General features: G+C 41.4%; 1 non-coding gene across 1 annotated transcript; it reads left to right on the top strand.

The window, feature by feature from the left end:
* The first annotated feature begins 421 nt into the window (after positions 1-421).
* LOC143891515 (small nucleolar RNA R71) lies at positions 422-528 on the top strand. The gene has a single exon (XR_013255391.1). It is a non-coding gene; the product is annotated as a small nucleolar RNA R71 (small nucleolar RNA).
* Positions 529-19605: the final 19077 nt, after the last annotated feature.

The raw sequence follows: 19605 nt of genomic DNA, 5'->3' as shown, positions 1-19605 counted from the left end.
AGGATTATTAGCATAAAGAGCACTCACATTCTCATTAGAATTACCAAATTTAGCAAGAGTTGGACACTCTTCCATGACATGGTCCGTGGCTTGACACCAATTACACAAGGGAACACTATGTGCAATTTGATTGACTTGTGAGGGTCCTTTGACAACTATTGCTTCTAGCCTTTTGATTAGGCTATCAAGATGGTCCTCTTTTGCCATGGCACCCTCTATTAGAAATCCCTTACTTGAAGTGGCTCTCTCACTGTCTTGAGTGGATTCCCACTCTCTTGTTTTTTCCGCCAAATCAAGTAAGAAGTTCAATGCCGCGGCCTCATCCGTGAAAGATGTAAAACCGTTAGGACACATGGATTCAAGAAGTTGCTTTGTTTGGTAATCTACCTCATAAATAATTTGGCATAAGTGCCACAAATCAATTCCATGGTGAGGACACTCTTGGAGTAGGTCTTTGAACCTCTCCATAAACTTAGAAAATGACTCTAATGGCTTTTGTTTGAATTGTAAAATATCGTTCCTAAGCTTATTAGTTTTATGTAATGGAAAAAACTTTTTTAGGAAAGCGACGGCGAACTCGTCCCAGGTGGTGATGGAGTTCGTTGGTAAGCCATAGAGCCACTTTTTGGCTCCATCCTTGAGTGAAAATGTAATAAACCGCAACTTTACCGCATCATCGGTAAGTTGTTGCAATTTAATCAAAGCACATACATCTTCAAACTCACGCAAAAATAAATAAGCATCCTCCGAAGGGAGGCCATGAAAATGAGGAAGCAAAGAGATAAATTGCGATTTTAGCTCAAAATTATTGCCCTGTGCAATCGGCAATCTAATGCAAGAAGGTTGCGCGGTTCGGGCCGGATAGAAGCGATCGCGTAAACTCTTTGGCGGCTCTTGTTCTTCCGCCATGACTACTTGATTTGGATTTGGTTCGATGTTTTCCGCTGTCTCTAACCGGTTTGCTCTTTCTAGTCGATTGGCCGAGTTCCGTACCCAACCTACGGTCATAAACACAAGAAAACCAAGTAAGAGAGATGGATAGGCAAGAAACCAAAATTATAACTAAACTAAAAATAACTACTAATCTAACACTTTGAATAATTAAGATTCTAATGCAACTCTCTTCCCCGGCAGCGGCGCCAAAAACTTGATTGGGAAATTAAATAACCGCAAGTGCACGGATCGTGTAAATACGGGTCGAACTCAGGGAAGATAAATCTAGTTGTCAATCCTATTCTTGTACTGATTAGAATACTAGCTATGATATAATGTTGCCTGGCAAAATCTCAGGATTTCCGTGGACTTGACCTCGGAGCCAACACTATATATAAGCGTATATTCTATTCAATCTAAGAATCAAATTCAACTAAGATATTTTTTATTTAAAATCCTAATTTAGGCAAAGTGTACCAAATTTTAATGATCTCTATTGACTACTCATCTAATTTAATTAGAAAATCAAATTCTAAGGGCTTAAGTAAATTGAAAAATTGCAAAAGTAAATTGAAATATTGTAAAACCTTTAATTCAATATAAAAGAGTACTTAGGGTTAGAATCCACCATGAGCTTAGATTAGATTAATTAATTAAAATAATTTTTGTGTATTGAATTGTATATTTGATAATTAGTCTATGGGAAATAAGATCAATGGATGTCATTGCCCATAAGTAATTTATCAAAGACACACTCCAATTTTAAAGGCTATATAAATATTTATAATGTTCATAACAATCACTCATACGAAAGGGGAAAGCCAATGGCATGAATGATTGGTATGCAACAATTATAAACCATTAATTCCATACCATTAAATTTAATTAAAAACCTTTTTCCTTCCCCATGGTTTCATCTAAACCCTAAGTTTATAGGATTTAGTTACTCATGAAGAAAGTCAAAGAAACAAAAATAAAAAGTAGAAAGAAGAGAATTGCCATTAAGATCTTGAGAAGGAAAAAGAAAAAAAAAGAACTCTTCTTTAATTGAAATTGAAAGCAAAAATACATCAAATTGTAATTTAAAATAAAGAGCAAAATAAGAAAACTTATTCTTTTTTTCCTTCAATGGTTGAATCATTGTCCTCCTTCAAGCCTTGATCGGATTCCTCTCGTCGATACGAGTCCAACGGATCCGACCACGCGCGAATCGGAGCTAAAACGAAGAAGTTATGGTCCGTTGAAGTTTTAGAAAAAAAATTAAAAAAAAATGCTGAAGACGCGACAAGACCAAACGAGACTAAAAATTCAAGAAGATGGGAGAGAGTTCAAGAGAGATTGATATATAGATTTTGGGTGAGAAAGGTTGCTAAATTAAGGGATTGAAAAAGATGTAAGGTGGAGATTAAAAAGGTAATCTTAGGAAACAAATGAAATGACAAGTTAAGGCTTGAATGGGCTTTCAATATCTCTTCTAAAAAACACATGGGTTGCTTTCCTTTTTTTTTTCTTTCCAAAGGTTTGTCTAAAACCTTCTAATTATTTTGTCAATCAACTTTCTAAATGGTAGAAAAATAATGGGAAGTTTCCAAGTTGAGGAATATGTGCATGAAAGGACCAAATTGTCCCTATCTTTCGAATGAATTGCAACCATACCATATACTTTCGCAAATGGCAAATCTACCCTTCATTTCTAATGCACATAAACAACAAATAATTCCCTTCTCCTCTCTTGATCATTTCAATCTCAACCATTGGAATTAAGATCCTTTCTCTTCTCTTGTTTTTCATCATCCATCCTTGAAATTTCATCTTTCAAAGCAAAGTAAGGGGGTGTGGCATTATCAATTTGATCCTACTAAAGCATCATGCCAATTCGGCCAACTAAGGCATCTTGGAACTTTGGATTCTCATGGCAATTGGTCATTTCTTCACTATTTTCATATGTTAAGCTCCATTTCCTTCATAATTCCAATAAAAATCCTGAAACAACAAAAACAACAAAAATACCTTAGTAGCACCGCTTGAAATATAAAATATACATGCATCCTACCACTATCATTCCCACATAAATGTGTTCATCAGTAGACCACCCGGCGTGAAAGTGACTTTGTAAATATATATTGAATGTGAATGATAGAGGCTCTTTTGCAAATCTCCTCGCACTCCTTGGAAACCCAGCTCACTAAAACTAGGGTACCCACTGCTCGGTTCGCCTCGGCTCGTCTCCGCAAAGACCGGGAGCGCACTCTTGGTCAAGAACAGGCCCGGACAGCAAAAACCAAAGCTACTCGGAAACCTAGTTCACTAAAACTAGGGTACTCGTCTCCGCAAAGACCGGGAGCGCACTCCTGGTCAGGAATAGGCCCAGATAGAAAAACCAAACCATCTTAGAAACCTAGTTCACTAAAACTTGGGTACTCGCTGGTTAGTTCACCTCGGTTCGCCTCCTCAAGGACCTGGGTCAACCGAAGCTCGAACGCCTGCCCGGAGTATTTTTGGCCCACAGTATAGAATTAAACAGTATTAGCCAGAGGCAGACATAAGTGGACAATGGACAACAAAATGTAATTTCTATTCATGAAAAAGTGGGGCCTCGAAGGGCCATTACAAAAAATAGGGCCTCGAAGGGCCATTACAAAAAGTAGGGTCTCCAAGGACCATTACAAAAAAGAGAGGGGAAAGAAAGGGAGCTCAAGACACCCCGTGGCTACCACCCCGTGATGGATGTGCCTCCGGAACCTCTGCGGCAGCGGTAGTGCCCTGGTCGTCGTCGCCAGCCACCAGCGGATCAGGGAGAACAAGGCCCGTCAAGGTCACAGCCGGGTTGGATTCCTTGACCTGCTCAAGGCAATCAAAGAATCCTAGCTTATAGGATTCGCTGGACAAACTAATAAGTTTGTCATCTTTTTTCTGCACGGCCTCCTCGACGGCCGCTATCGGCCTCCTCGACGGCCGCTATCGGCCTCTCCCGGGCTCTTTCCCTCTGTGCATTGAGGGCTTCGGCAGCCTTCTGCTTCTGGGCGGCCATCTCATCTTTGAGCCGCTGTTCCTCCGCATCCCTCTCCCCGATTGACCTTTGGAGTTCTTCTACCTCCTTCATCAGTTGACCGCTCTCCTCCTCGGACTTAGTGATCGCCTCAGAAAACTTCCGGCTCTTCTCCCAAAAGTCATTGTAATACAATCCGATCTGCAGCAAGCAAGCGTTAAAAAAAAAAAAACACAAACACATGTAGTAATGATACAGCCCATCTTACCTAGTAAAGTGAAGAGAAGAGGCATCGTCGGCCGCAGCTGGAGGTTCGTTTAGAACCTGGAGCTTGTCTATGTTTAGGAGACCCTTGGTGATGATCTCCACAGCTACCCGGCTCTCATCCAGGCCGGTGTCGCTTTTCTGAACGGCCCAGTTGGGTCGAAAAACATTATCCCCAGTCCTCGCCGGGGGGGGGGGGGGACGGGCTCCGGAGGATGTTCCCCCCGACTTGGAAGACCCCGCTCCCCGGTCGTAGGCGCCTACCAGTTTCACTGAAGGCTTGCCCTTTGGGGGCGGCGTGTCCTAGGTCGGAGCAGGAATCGAGATTTCTGCGGCTTTCCTTTTCTGGCCCTGCTGGGCCCTTCTGAATGCTCCTTGCCCCAGCTTCTCCAACTTAGACTGTTTCTGCTTCTCTGAAAATCAACATAAACGAACAAACTGGTCAGAAGCAAAAAGGAGGAAAAAGAGTTTAAAGCAAGACTAGCCACATACGTGCCGGGGTCGCAGTACTAAGGCCAAGCCCGACCAGAACCTCTTCCCCAGAGAATTTCACACAATGAATGAAGCCCTCACGGTCCAGCTCCTCACAGACTAGGGCAAACGTTCTCATATCCTCGCCCTCAAGGAGCGGCTTGCGGCTCAGCGCAATTGTGTCTGGGGTCTCCGATTTCAGAGGAACCGGCCAGGGCTCGGTGGATTCCCTGTCCTCGACATAGAAGAACCTATTCTTCCATAAGTGTATGGAAGAATGAATGCCAGTGATCATTTTCACCTCCAGGCGCTGGCTAATGTAAATCCAACCCCCGTCCTTATGCCTCTTCAGGTGCGCACACACGCGGAACAACGGCACAGACAAACTTCTTTGAAGCCGGCCCCGGACGAGGTATATGAACCCGGTCAGCGTCCTCCATGAGTTTGGCGCAACCTGAGCCGGCAATATTGAAGAACCGCGGTGAAGAATGGGTGCGGAGGGAACCTGAGCTCGGCCCTTTACGACTCGTCATATATACAGACGTCGGAGCTGTCGTTGCAAGTCCTATCCCCCTCTATCGCGGCTCTCAGCCCAAACCTTGGGGGAATACAGTACCTGAAATCCAAGTAGTGACTTGGTTTGGCAACCTAGAGGGGGGGTGAATAGGATGTTTATAAAACCTTTACCTTTTGAAAACTTTTCCTAAGATTTCACCCAAGACTTATCCCTTGTTTAATTAAGTTTGAAATAGTTGAACTTAAACAATATTACAAATTAATATAAGTTCAAAACACTTGTTGATTAGCAAACTTAATTAGGTAATTTTAATAGCCTAGTTAGCAAGGTTAAGATATTTAGGTTGATTATCAATGCTAACTACTCACTCAATTCTATGCACAAATAATCAAATAAGAGAGTGAGAAGGAGTGAGAGAAATACCAATCACACAAGTGACACAGAGATTTATAGTGGTTCGGCAAACGGCCTACTCCACTCTTCTCAAGGTCCCACTTGAGGATTTCCACTATTGAGACCTCCACGACGCTCGGCTCCAAGGCTTTTACAATCCAAGGGAATTAAATAAGGATGCCCTTCCACCTTTACAATGACTCTCCTTCTCCGCCGAGTTCTAAGCGCTTCACCCAAGGGGATTGAAAACAACGGATGCCCTTGCCACCGATCGAATAAAGAAGAAGATAAAAGCTTTGCCTCTATGTAGGCTACAATGCAAGTTGAAGCTCCAAGGATGCTCTAAAAAATAAACAAGTTTAAGCCTAAACCAATCTCAAATGATTTTCTCAAATCAAGGCACAAGGGATTGGTGAGAAAAATTAACCCAAAAATGGTTGCAAATAAGTTTCTAGGGTTTGTTAAGGTTGGAACATGTTCATCTAGTATTTTGAACCCATAAAATGGGTATATATAAGTTCCCAACACCATATTACCGTTTTAGGGGCAAAACAGTAATTTTCAGGTCAAACAGTCAACTAGCTGTTGGTCTTCCAACGGCTATAATTTTTTGAGTTCGTAGTGTTCTTGGAGTTCCGAGAACATTTCTCGGAATTCCGAGCAAATTCTCGGAGTTTCAAGAATTCAAACAGAGCTTTTAATTTTAGAACCTGGAGCATTTCTCGGAGCTCCGAGATTTTTCTCGGAGTTCTGAGCTCGGAGCTCCGAGAATAATTCTCGGAGTTCCGAGACTGGATTTCCAGGAAACAATGTCCCATTTGAAAAATTCATATCTCCTTCGTTTCTCATCGGATTTCGATGTTCTTATACTCTACGGATATGAAAAAAATGAGAGCTATCTGTTAAGAATATTTTAAAAAATATTTGAAAATATTTTAAATAAGTTTTGATAGGATTTAGTTGCTGGTCCAGGTTGTTGCTTCGGAACTTTGTTTTGTTCATTCTTGTGTTGAATGCCATATGGGTCCCAACATGTTGGTATACCACCATGGCCATTCACTTATCCATTTAAGTCCTTAAAGGGTGTGTTAGTCTCTTTGAAAAACATATTTTTAGGGGTTTTGAGATGTGTCTTGATAAGAGAAAACACAAGAGAGATAGGTGATACAATCTACCATTTTTACCACTCTCTTGAATGAACTCTTGAGGTAGCCATTGCTTGATCTTCTCTTTGAGTGCATGGCTTGCTTTGGGATCTTCAAGGTTGAGCTACTTTGCTTGACACATTCCAAGGATGATACCACTATTTGGTTCCAGCTCCTTTTCAAGTTGTTGATCCACAAGCTTTGGCCTTCATTGATCTTCCTTTGTTTGTTCAATGCTTTGAGATGGTTGATGATGAGCTTCTCCTTGGTACCTCCAAGGTGTGATTGGTCCAAGTATGTTCCAAGCTCCTTTGCCATTGTGTTTGGTTCATCTTCAAGCATAGGCCATCAATGGTGTGTGCTAGCATGGATTGACATGTGAATTCCCTGTGTATAGCACAACACTCAAGGCAAACAATTAGCCATAAAGGACTAATCAATTTGTGTTTGTTAATCATCAAAACAAGGTGATTGAATGAACCCATGAGTAACCCTTGGGCTAACAGTACCTATCCCTAATGTCCCCCAGCCTGGACTCATCAAGGATATTCTCCTCGTAAAGAGCTTGAACGTTGTATTGGGGATTGGCGTCCATCCGGACCCTAGCTACGACCTCAACGGCCCGGCTCGGGAGGAATGTTGTGGACGCCTCGGCGGCGTCACTACCAACACTCGCCTCTGCTCGGAGATAACTATCCGTTGGAGGCGGAGTGGTGTTCAGATCCAAAATCACCTCGTCCTCACTATCTACAGACGGTCACAACCACAGACGGTCAAGAAGATTACCGGTTCGAACAGAAAGCTCCCAATCCACAGACGGTCACAACCACGAGCTACCCGAACCGAACAGGCGGAGCAAGAAAGAAAAAGAAAAAGGGAGAGAAAGCGAGAGAGTAAAAGTGAAATGTGAAAAAAGAAAACCCCCTTTTTATAGGCCTTGGCTTAAGGCGGTTCGCATTTATGGAAGGCACACGCTTCGAGGGTCCTTGTATGGTGTCGCGTGTCTTTCATTAATGACGGACACACACTTCGAGGCAAGGGAGTGAGTAAATACGCGTGTATCTCCAAGGGGCTAAGGGACATCCGTAAGGTGCTCGTGTACGGGATGATTTTTAAAAAGATTGTGCCCGTCAAGAAAATCTGCCCGGTCCAAGCCGGACAGAACATGGCGCATTCGCTAGCCGACAAAAATCTGTCCGGCCCAAGCCGGATAGAATATGGCCCATTCGCTACGTGACAAAAATCTGTCCGGCTCCAAGCCGGACACACAGAATTTTCGGACTAATTTCCTGGCCGGACAGACAAAATTTCCGGACTGATCTCCCAGGTCGGACAGACAAAATTTCCGGACTGATTTCTTGGCCGGATAGACAAAATTTCCTGACTGATTTCCTGGCCGGACAGACAAAATTTCCGGACTGATCTCCAAGCCGGACAGACAGAATTTCCGGACTGATTTCCAGGCCGAACAGACAGAATTTCCGGACATATTCGGGCCGGACAGATGGCTTAGCCGGGCAGGAATGTAACCTACCATACTTCCCCAAATCACTACAATGACTTGGTGAACTGGGGGGCAACTAATGGGGTACGAAAAATAGCAGCTAATTAGCTGTCGACACGTGGCCCCAGGATGGCCCACCACGAGCCCAACGTCGGTCCAGGGGCAGTCTGGTAATTACCTAAGGGTAGGTAAAACTGAACCCGTAAAAGGTCGACACCTGTCCTGGGGTAGGTAATCCAACCACCCCAGGTTTCCCTCTATAAAAGGCCTTTCAGGGCTCAGATCGAAGGTAATAACTTCTGGACTATCACTCTTAAAACAAACTAGCTGTGCACTCCTGCTCGTACTGACTTGAGTGTCGAAGGGCCTGTCCGGAGTAACGACTCCGGGTTGGTCTTCTGACCTCGTGTGCTCTTGTGCAAGACTCAGCTCCTTCACTTCGGTTCCTCGGGTCCTCCAGCTCAGCTCTTACGTCACTGTCGTATCTGTTACCAATTTTAGGCCTAACAGCGGTGGCTCTTCTACCTTTGTCCTGCTGCTCCTCCTTGTTTCCTTCTTTGCACCAATTAGACTGGCATGTTTCCGCACTACAAGCCATGGAACTCGTCGATTCTATTATGTTTTCTCACTCGAAACAAACTAAAAGTCTAAAACCGTGTGACTTCCTCTATCCCATCTCCTCAGTCCTCCTTGCTATGTATTATGAGGCACGCCTAATTTTACTTGTTAGGTGATAATGTAGCTCCCTTTCTTCCCCGGGCCACCGCTGTAGTGTAAAAAGAGGAGTCATAAAATCATACACACACTTTAGAGGCCAGTGTCACGGGAAACATTTCTGAGCCTTGCAGTCTTAGTAGCATGCTTTGTGTCACAGGGACGGACCCAAAATTGAAAAACGTTTCATATCCGGATTTACACGTTAAATCCTCCGATTTTCTCCCAAGACTCTCCATCGACTCCAAAAGATGGGAAAGTGCAAAAGGAAACCAAATTCGAGACGTATGAAAACTGAGAAGTTGGAGAATAGGTTGGATATTCGACACGGTTGGATATTTGATAAGTAATTATAGTTATTGGAAGAGGATCAAGCCAACGTAGTTCGGAAACAAACTTTCCTAATACGCTCCTAAAACTTTTAACTTTTCAAATGTTTTAATGTTTTTTGATTTTTGATTTCTTGTATTTCAAATTTTTAAGGTTTTTAATGTTTTAAAATGTTCCAATGTTTTTGGACTTTTAAATGTTTTCACCCTTCAAGGGAATATGCAAACACAACAACAAACTAGGGCAAAACCGTAAGGCTAAAGGGGAAACTTGGAACAAGCAAACTAATGTCCCAAGAACATGAAAAGAATAAGATCCCAAGTAAGCAATGCTCTAATAAGACTGGGTTAGTCCCTATCAAAGGGGAGTGACAATGACACGAAAGGACAAACTCTTAAGCTAAAGAACAAACTAAAAATCTATAAGATGGACTCCTAAGCAACCAACTCTAAAGAGGAGAGCAAATAAGTCACAGACTCTCTAATAACGCTACAAAAGTAGGGCAAATAAGTCAAAGACTGGATTCCTAAATGGAGAGAATATAAACAAGGGTACTAGTGGGATCGAACAAATCTTCTAGACACAAAGGTGGGCTCCAAGTATTCCTATCATTGCCCTTGCAATGGATAAATAGGGACAAGACAATTAAATAGCTAAATTAACCTTCTAATTTACAAAGTAGTTTAATAAATGAGGCTAAGTAAACCTCATATGAGACAAAGATAAACTCCTAAAGAGGTAGACTTTAAATGACAAGGCTTGTCTCCAAAGGAGAACCGCCTAATGAGACAAAGTATGTCTCCTAATGGGAGCTCTAGATGACACTTTCATTGCCATTGTGTAGACACCCCATTTTGACATGACCCCCAATTTCCCCAAATTCGAATAAAAATTGAAATTCAATAAGTTCCTGAGGAATCGAACCTAAATGCGAAGAAACTCCAAAATTTTGTTGACCCACAATGTTCACTAATTGGTGCAAATTTCCCCAGAGGTTGTTAGTGTCCCCAAGAGGCTCTTGGCAGAATTTCAAGGAAATCGGACGACAAATGAAAGAAAAGACAAGCGGAGTTAGTGCAACTATCAAGTCACAGTGGTACTAACATTATATCTTTTATTGCGTGAGAAAAGGAGGGTGGGTTAGCCGGAGTAATTCCAGCGGCTGTCATGCAGATCCAATCAAGGCATGTCGAAATTCGTAGAGATAGTGGCATCGGCGATGCTAGGGACAAAAGGAGAAGTGACTTCACTATCCCACTCGGCCAAGAGGTCCGGGTCACACGACACCTTCATTTACTGCTGGAGCTCTTTCACTTGTCGCTGAAGATCGGCGACGATGGTGGAGTTCTCCGGTCGGTGATCTTCTCTAGGTGTAGCGTTTTCAGGAACGCGGCGCTCCTGGCGAGTGAAATTCGCAAGTGTTGGTTTCGCCGGTTCATCACACTCCCTCGGATGGTTCGTTTGGAGGAGATTCGGTGGTGGGCTGGTGACCGATGCTGACCCTTGACGACGGCGATGAGATCTCCAATTCCGAGGGTCACGACCTTCGGAGGATCCACACTCCTCCGCAACATCAGGAGGAGGGGCATCATTGACAAGGGGAGTGACGGTTGGAGGCGGGGTTGTGGCCGGAGGAGGGAGTCTCTCCAACATTTGTTGGAGGGCGTTAGCAATGTCACCAAACTGTAGGGTGAGTTGGTTGAATGCTGTCATGGTGTAAGCCCAAGGGTCTACTCTCCTATCTTGTTTTGATGATTCTAAACATAATTGATTATGTTATTGAATACTAATCAATTTGCCTTGAAGTGTTGTGTTTAAGATAGGATTGATCATTGAAGAAACCAACACACTACATGGTCATGCCTGAAAATGTACCACACAAGAGTCAAAGGAGCTAAGTGGAGCTCACATCATCTCTCAAGCAAGTATACACAAGATGGAAGACCAATTGAAGACCAAGGCTAAAGAGAAGTTGAGGTTTACCTAGGATTCAATGTACATCTTTTCTCTTTAGATTTCCAAGTCAAGGCAAAGTGTTTTAAAATAGTTTTTTCAAAAACACTTAAGAACTTAAATGGATTAGTGAATGGTTATGTAGTGGACCAACATGTTGGGACCCTCATAAACATTCCAAAATTATCATAGGAGTTGAGTTCCAAAAGCCCAAAATCAAATAGGCAATAAAAACTAAAAAATCTGCTTATTAAAGGCTTCTCGGAACTCCGAAAGTTTCCTCGGAACTCCGAGAAATGGTCCAGTAGTATTTTTCACTTCTGGTCATTTTCTCGGAACTCCGAGAAATGGTTCAGTAGAAATTTTCCATCTTCTGGCCGTTCTCTCGGAACTCCGAGAATATGTCTCGGAACTCCGAGAATTTCTCGGAGCTCTGAGAATGGTTCTCAGAACTCCGAGAACGTCGCGACAGCTTAGAAAAGAGCCGTTGGGATTTAAATTAAAATTTGGTTTTTGATATCAACACCCCCAAACGGTCATATTTTCTTGAGAAGCTATATATACACATTCAAGAGTATTATTTCCTCTCTCTTGAATCATTTTGAAAACCTCCTTAAGCATTAAAACAAACTTGCAACCCATTTGAGCTTAAGAATTTGTTTTCTCCCAAACTTGCCTTGCACTTGCAAATCTATTGAGTTGGGATTTAGAGCTTTCACTTGCAACCACTATTGAATAGCAATAAAGGGACTACAAAGTGCATCAAGCTTTCAAGAGAAGCCAAGCTATTCATCTTCTATTTCTTGTAAAGGTGGCTAGGGCATCCTATCTTAATACCCTAGGGAGTTTTGCTTAGAACTCGGCGAAGAAGGAGAGTCGGTGTAAAGGTGTAAGGGCATCCTCATTTAATATCCCTTGGAAGTGTAATCGCCTCGGAGACGGGCATCGTGGAGGTCTCACATAGTGGAAAACCTTAAGGACGATCTTAAGAAGAGTGGAGTAGGGCTTTGCCTGAACTACTATATATCGGTGTGTTCTTTCTTTTTCTTGCACTTGCATTCTTAATTTTGGTTTGATATTTCTATTTGTGTTGATCTCATTTGAACTAACCAAAATCTAATCAAGAGAAGAAAATTCAAATTAGGTTCAATACTTAAAATTTCAAAGGGCATAAATTTTAGTGTGAAAATCAATTCACCCCCCTCTTGTTTATTTCAATTGGTATCAGAGCCTCGTCTCTAATTTATTTAAAAACCCTAACCGGTCTAGAGAAAAGATTCTAAAAATGGCAGACACCATGAAGGTTACTCAAACACTAGGCCACCATATTTTGATGGAACAAATTATGGATTTTAGAAAACCAAAATGAAAATCTTTTTAACCCAAGATTACCAAATGTGGAGAGCCATTAATAATGAATATACATTACCCACTAGAAATCTAAATGATTGGACCGAAGCCGAACAACAAGCCTCAAATTACAATGCCAAAGCCATGAATTTCCTAATTTGTGCTTTGTCACCCGGTGAATTCAATAGAGTGTCAAATTTGAATTCGGCTAAGGAAATTTGGAACACTATAGAAGTCACCCATGAGGGAACCAACCAAGTTAAAGAATCTGAAATGAACCATCTATTTAGGCAATATGAACTCTTTCAAATGACACCCGATGAAACCATTGCCCACATGTACACTAGATTCACTAACCTTGTAAATGGACTAAGGGGACTTGGAAAATAATTTTCAAATAGAGATTTAGTGACCAAAATCCTTAGATCCCTACCTTTGTCATGGGAATCCAAAACCTCCGCAATCACCGAAGCCAAGGACATGAATACATTGAACCTAGATGAACTAATAGGGTCCTTGATAACCCATGAGATGATCTTCAAAACAAAAGCACCCGAAATTGAAAACAAAATTGAAAAAGGAAAAAGGTATTGCTTTTGCTTGTAATGTAGGTGATAACGAAGAGGCAAAGGAAGACATGGAAGATGAAGTTGCCCTCCTAACAAGAAGGATCAAGTTTTTGCAAAGGAATATGGGAGGCATGAAAAATAGAAGAACCAATCCTCCATTCATGAAGAAAGAAGAGCTCAGTGACGGATCTTCTCAACCCTGATGCTACGGTTGCAAGAAGCTTGGACACATTCGCCCGGATTGTCCACTCAACAATGAGCCTACCTCAAATAATCGCTTCAAGAGAAGAGAAGGTAAGAAAGGAATGACCGCCACATGGGATGAGGAAATTGAAAGTGAAGGCGAACCAAATGATGAAGAAGATTGCTTGATAGCAAAAAACGTTTGCTTCATGGCCTCAACAAATGACAATCAAGAGGTAAATACTTTAAATGATGTCATTATTTTAAAAGAAGTTTTAGATTCCTTGCAAAATGCACATGATGAACTTGAGATTGAATTTGATAAAAATGCATCACTTGAAAATTCTCTCTCTAACATGACAAAAGAATTTGGTTGGTTAAAGAAAGACCATGAATTTTTAGATGATGAAAATGAAAAATATAAAGTTGAAATTCATGATTTAAATGCTACCATCAAAATCTTAAATGAAAATCGACAAGAACTATCTATTGAAAGCAACAAGCTAAATCATGAAAATAGTAAACTGTCTTATGAATATGATGAACTAAAGAAACTTTTTGAAAAATTTGAACATAGTTCATTGAAATTGGATAGGCTTGTTAATATTCAAAGAATGTCACATGATAAAAATGGACTTGGACATAAATGGAATACTACAATATCAAACTATAAAAACAAATTTGTAAAGGCTTCTTCTAGTGGTACCAAAACTTATTTTTATTGTGGTATAGAAGGACATTATAAAGTTGCCTTCATGTATGCTAAACAGGATAAAATCATCAAACTGAACTACAAAGTGAAAACAAATGAACTTAGCAAGATTAGAAAGATTTGGGTACCGAAAGGATCTCACTTGCCTATTCATATGTAGGTATGCCTTAAAAGCCATAACAAGAAGAACACATGGTACCTTGATAGTGGATGCTCTAGACACATGACAGGAGACCTCACTCAATTCGCATCCCTATCACTCAAGGATGGTGGAGACGTTACCTTTGGAGATGATAAGAAAGGAAAGGTCAAAGGAGAAGGCACCATAGGTAACTCTACCTCTCCCATACATGATGTACTTTATGTTGATGGCTTGTCCTATAATCTTATTAGCATTAGTCAATTGTGTGACAATGGTTTTGAAGTAGTCTTCAACCCTGACAAATGCATTGTTAAAAATAAGATAGATGGAAAAGTGAAATTCATAGGTTCTAGAGACAATAACATTTACACTATTGGACTAGATGATCTTTGACTCCAAAATGTGACTTGTCTTAATGCCATTATTGAAGACTCTTGGTTGTGGCATAGGAGGTTGGGTCATGCCGGAATAGATCTCATTTCAACTCTCTCCTCAAAAGACATTGTTAGAGGATTGCCTAAGTTCAAATACACCAAAGATCACATTTGTAGAACTTGTCAATTAGGCAAACAATTGAAGAGCTCATTTGCTCCTAAAAATATGATTTCAACCACCTACCCCTTGCAACTACTTCATATGGATCTTTTTGGACCAATGAAGACAAGTAGCTTAGGTGGAAAGAGGTACGTGTTTGTCATCGTGGATGACTACTCACGATTTATATGGGTCATATTTTTAGCACATAAAGATGAAACCTATGAAAATTTTCTTAAGTTGTGTAATCAAATTCAAAATGAAAAAGGTATTGCCATATCTTACATTAGAAGTGACCATGGAACGAAATTTGAAAATGTACTATTTGACACTTACTGTAATGAACATGGCATCAAACACAACTTTTCGGCACCTAGGACACCTCAACAAAATGGGGTTGTAGAAAGAAAGAATCGAACCCTCCAAGAAATGGCTAGACCTATGTTGCATGAAAATGATCTCCCTAGATACTTTTGGGCGGAGGCGGTTAGCACCGCTTGCTATATCATAAATAGGGTATATATAAGGCCAATTTCTAAGAAAACACCTTATGAGCTTTGGAAAAACTTGAAACCAAATATAAGCTATTTTAGAGTGTTTGGTTGTAAATGCTATATCTTGAACATTAAAGATAATCTACACAAATTTGATAAGAAGTCGGATGATGGCATATTCTTAGAGTATTCTACACATAGCAATGCATATAGAGTATTTAATAGAAGAACCCTAGTTGTAGAAGAATCCATGCATGTTACATTTGATGAGAGAGAGCCAACACCTCAAGAAATGCCACATGATGAGGATGAACCTATTGAACATCTCTTACCTAAGACAAATATTCCTCCCCATGCATCTACAAGTAATACATTACCTAGTGAGGAAGTAGAAAATGAAGATGATGACTCATTACCTAGGGATAGGAGAATATTGATAGATCATCTTGAATCCCAAATCTTAGGTGATGCCACATCGCCAGTAAGAACTAGATCATACTATCGAAGTGTGAGTAACAACTTGGCGTTTCTATCCTAATTAGAGCCTAAGTCCATCAAGGAAGCCGAAAAAGATGAATATTGGTTGATGGCTATGCAAGAAGAGTTGAGTCAATTCGAAAGGAACAAGGTGTGGAGGCTAGTGCCTAGGCCTAGTGATCATCCAGTCATTGGCACGAGATGGGTGTATAGAAACAAATTGGATGAAAATGGAATTATCACTAGAAATAAAGCTAGGCTTGTGGCCCAAGGGTACAATCAGGAGGAGGGAATAGACTATGATGAGACATTTGCTCCTGTTGCCCGTATGGAAGCCATTAGGATACTCTTGGCATATGCATCTCACAAAGGATTTAAACTATATCAAATGGATGTCAAAAGTGCCTTCCTAAATGGCTATATCCAAGAGGAAGTATATGTTGAGCAACCTCCAGGTTTTGAGGACTACAAACATCCAAATCATGTCTTCAGGCTTGATAAAGCTTTATATGGATTAAAGCAAGCTCATAGAGCTTGGTATGAGAGGCTTTGCACTTTCCAGTGGAAAAAGGATTTGAGATGGGAAAGGTGGATAAAACATTATTTATCAAAAGAGAAAATCAAGATATCCTCCTTGTCCAGATTTATGTGGATGACACTATCTGTGGCTCAACTAATCAAAAAATGTGTGATGAATTTGCAACTCTAATGAAAAATGAATTTGAAATGAGCATGATGGGTGAGTTAACCTACTTCTTAGGACTCCAAATTAAACAATACCAAAATGAGATATTTTTAAATCAAGAAAAATATACGAAGGAGTTATTAAAAAAGTATGGCATGGATAGCAGTAAGACATCAAGAATTCCCATGAGCACAACTGCTAAGCTAGAAAAGGATGAATTTGGCAAATCTGTGGACCAAAAGATGTATAGGGGTATGATAGATAGCTTACTCTATTTGACAGCCAGCAGACCAGACATTATGTTTACTGTCTGTCTCTGTGCTCGATTTCAATCGGATCCAAAGGAGTCTAACCTATCGGCAGTCAAGAAGATCTTCAAGTACTTAAAAGGAACCCAAAGTCTGGGACTATGGTATGAAAGATCTACTGCCTTCACTCTCATTGGATATTCAGATGCAGACTTCGCTGGATGTAGAGTGGATAGGAAAAGCACTAGTGGGACTTGTCAATTCTTGGGCAAATCACTTGTTTCATGGTTTAGCAAGAAACAAAATTCAGTAGCTCTATCCACAACAGGAGCAGAATATGTGGCAGCTGGAGCTTGCTGTGCACAAGTCCTATGGATGAAAAGCAATGGACTATGGAATTAAAATGGAAAATATTCTCATCCAATGTGACAATACTAGTGCTATAAGCTTAACAAAGAACCCCATACAATACTCAAGAACAAAACATATTGAGATTAGGCACCACTTGATTCGAGATCACTCACAAAAAGGGGATATTTGCTTAAAATATATCAATACTGAGGATCAATTGGTGGATATCTTTACAAAACCCCTTAGTGATGATAGAATATGTTATATCCGAAGTGCCTTGAACATTTGGAGTGCGGATCAAGTCAAAGAAATTGCCAAATAAATACTTTGTGCCTTTCAACAGCTTATCTATAAAGTATATACATATAATCCTTGTTTGGTAGTATCTGCATGAATGAGATGTCAAACGTTATTCTTAAAAATCACTCAATTGGTACTCTTAGCCTTCTTAGTTCTCTAAGATGGAGAGGTACCTTCACCTTAATTAAAATACTTAACAATTTGACAATATGTCAACATCTCAATCATGAACAGGTATATGTGCATTACTTGGCTACATATTTTATACCATAAGCATTGATTTATGGGGAGTTCCTAATTCAATCCTCATTCACTCGTAAATTGCTATTCATTTTAGTTCGCCCTTTCTGTCGATGACAAAAGGGGGAGAAGTTTGAAGTTGATTATCTATTCAATTGCCTATATGCACCATATGCTTTTACTTGTTATCATTGAACAGTGTGCATATATTAAGGGGGAGTTCCTGCATTCACTTGCCTACTATGTCACTCCACACACACCTCATAATCAATTTTGTTTGTCATCATAAAAAAGGGGGAGATAATCATTTAGATTTCTAGTGGGTAATGTATATTCATTATTAATGGCTCTCCACATTTGGTAATCTTGGGTTAAAAAGATTTTCATCTTGTTTTTCCAAAATCCATAATTTGTTCCATCAAAATAGGGTGGCCTAGTGTTTGAGTAACCTTCATGGTGTTGAGGATAGTTTGCCATTTTTAGAATCTTTTCTCTAGACCGGTTAGTGTTTTTAAATAAATTAGAGACGAGGCTCTGATACCAATTGAAATAAACAAGAGGGGGGGTGAATTGATTTTACATGGTGACTGGAGCATCTCATGAGACAAACATTTCTTCGATCTCAGTGGGTGTTCTGTCTGGTTTGTCTGGCTTCTCGTTGTCACCCTATCGTTGGGTTGAGTTTGGGAGGGAGCCTTCGAGGCTTTTGACTTTGGCATCGAGGTCCCACAGATGGCGCCAATCTGATGGTGCCCAAAATCCAACCGCACGAACTAGCTTGGTCGAGCTTGTGATCTTGCGCTCACAGAAAAAGCATCAGTGGGCCCAGAGTTGTGGCTCCGAGCAGCCACTTCAACACTCAAGTCAAGAATGGGCAACACAGACAATGAATGATGAATGGGAGCAGGTCCAAGACAAGTTACCAGACAGGTGGAGAGGAATTGGATTCGATCCCTTTTCTTGAGTGTGTAGATGCCCTTTTACAGGGGAGGAGACTCACGATGTCCATGGCGCCAATCGTTCCCCTGATTTTGGCCACGTGGGGTGTGATGGGCGGCGGTTATAATAGTGGGGGTGTGATTCCCTGGAATTCTGAGCGGAGATGGAGGGTGGTAGTCTTGGCGGGAACTGTTGAATTTGTATGGAGTGCATTTGGGCGTAACGGTTACCCGGATTACTTGCTTGAAGGCGGGATTTCCTTTCGCGATCGTGTCTGATTCTTTTGAGAGCCGATGCTGATATTAGAGAATGTCGTATGAGTGACTCGTTGAAGTGTGGGTCGGGTGAGATAGTTGGGTCGGCACCGATAATTCTTCATATATGAGTTTACATCGAACCGGTTGTGTGCTAGGGTTTGGTATAGGGGTTGGTACCGGGTATACTGATTTTACCCCCAACATAATCTTCGGGAGAGGAAACTGAGTACTGGCCTCCATAACGTCCAGATAAAAGGCTGTCTCCTCCTCTACCGAGCTGCAACAAACTCGCTCATCAGAAGTCAGAAGCCGGATATGGTACTCCTCGGGAATGTGAGACTTGTCCCGGATGCGCGCAAGGTCAGAAAGCTTGAGAACTCCATTTGATTCCATGGCCTCCTCCGGACGGAATGCTATTCCACGAGGCATGTAAGGCTCATGAAGGTCCATCGATTCCTGTGCGAGGCGCCTAGCTTGAACTTCTATCGATTCCGACCTTGAATTCCTCCTATCAACCGATAATGCAGCCACCCTCGTGGTTCACTCAGTACCAGTTCTGTTGCCCCGAGTGGTTCGTGATGGGGTGTGGCATACGACTCACCGCCTCCCCTTACGATTCAGGGCTTGGGACAATTTTGGGAGTCGGTACCGCCTTCGTACAAGACACTGACTTTTTTCTAGCAGGCCCCACTTTCTTAGGGACAGGGGCAGTCTACTTATTCTTTTTCGCCCCTCTTTCCGACAGGCGGTACCAGGACACTTTCGACTTCTTCTTCCTCTAGTGGGATATTTGGGGAGGAAGATGACTCTACTACCCTAACAAATCCTTTGGACGGGTTTTGGGAATCCGTATCCTCAGACATGCTTGAAAAAAGAAGCAACGAAAGGAAATACAAAGTCGAGGAAGAGAA

This window comes from Tasmannia lanceolata, unplaced genomic scaffold (assembly GCF_043159265.1).
Source record: "Tasmannia lanceolata isolate RefF3 unplaced genomic scaffold, GAP_Taslan_0.1 ptg000013l, whole genome shotgun sequence".
NCBI lineage: Eukaryota > Viridiplantae > Streptophyta > Magnoliopsida > Canellales > Winteraceae > Tasmannia > Tasmannia lanceolata.
The sequence above is the reverse complement of the archived record's forward strand: the minus strand, read 5'-3'. Positions and strand labels throughout refer to the sequence as shown.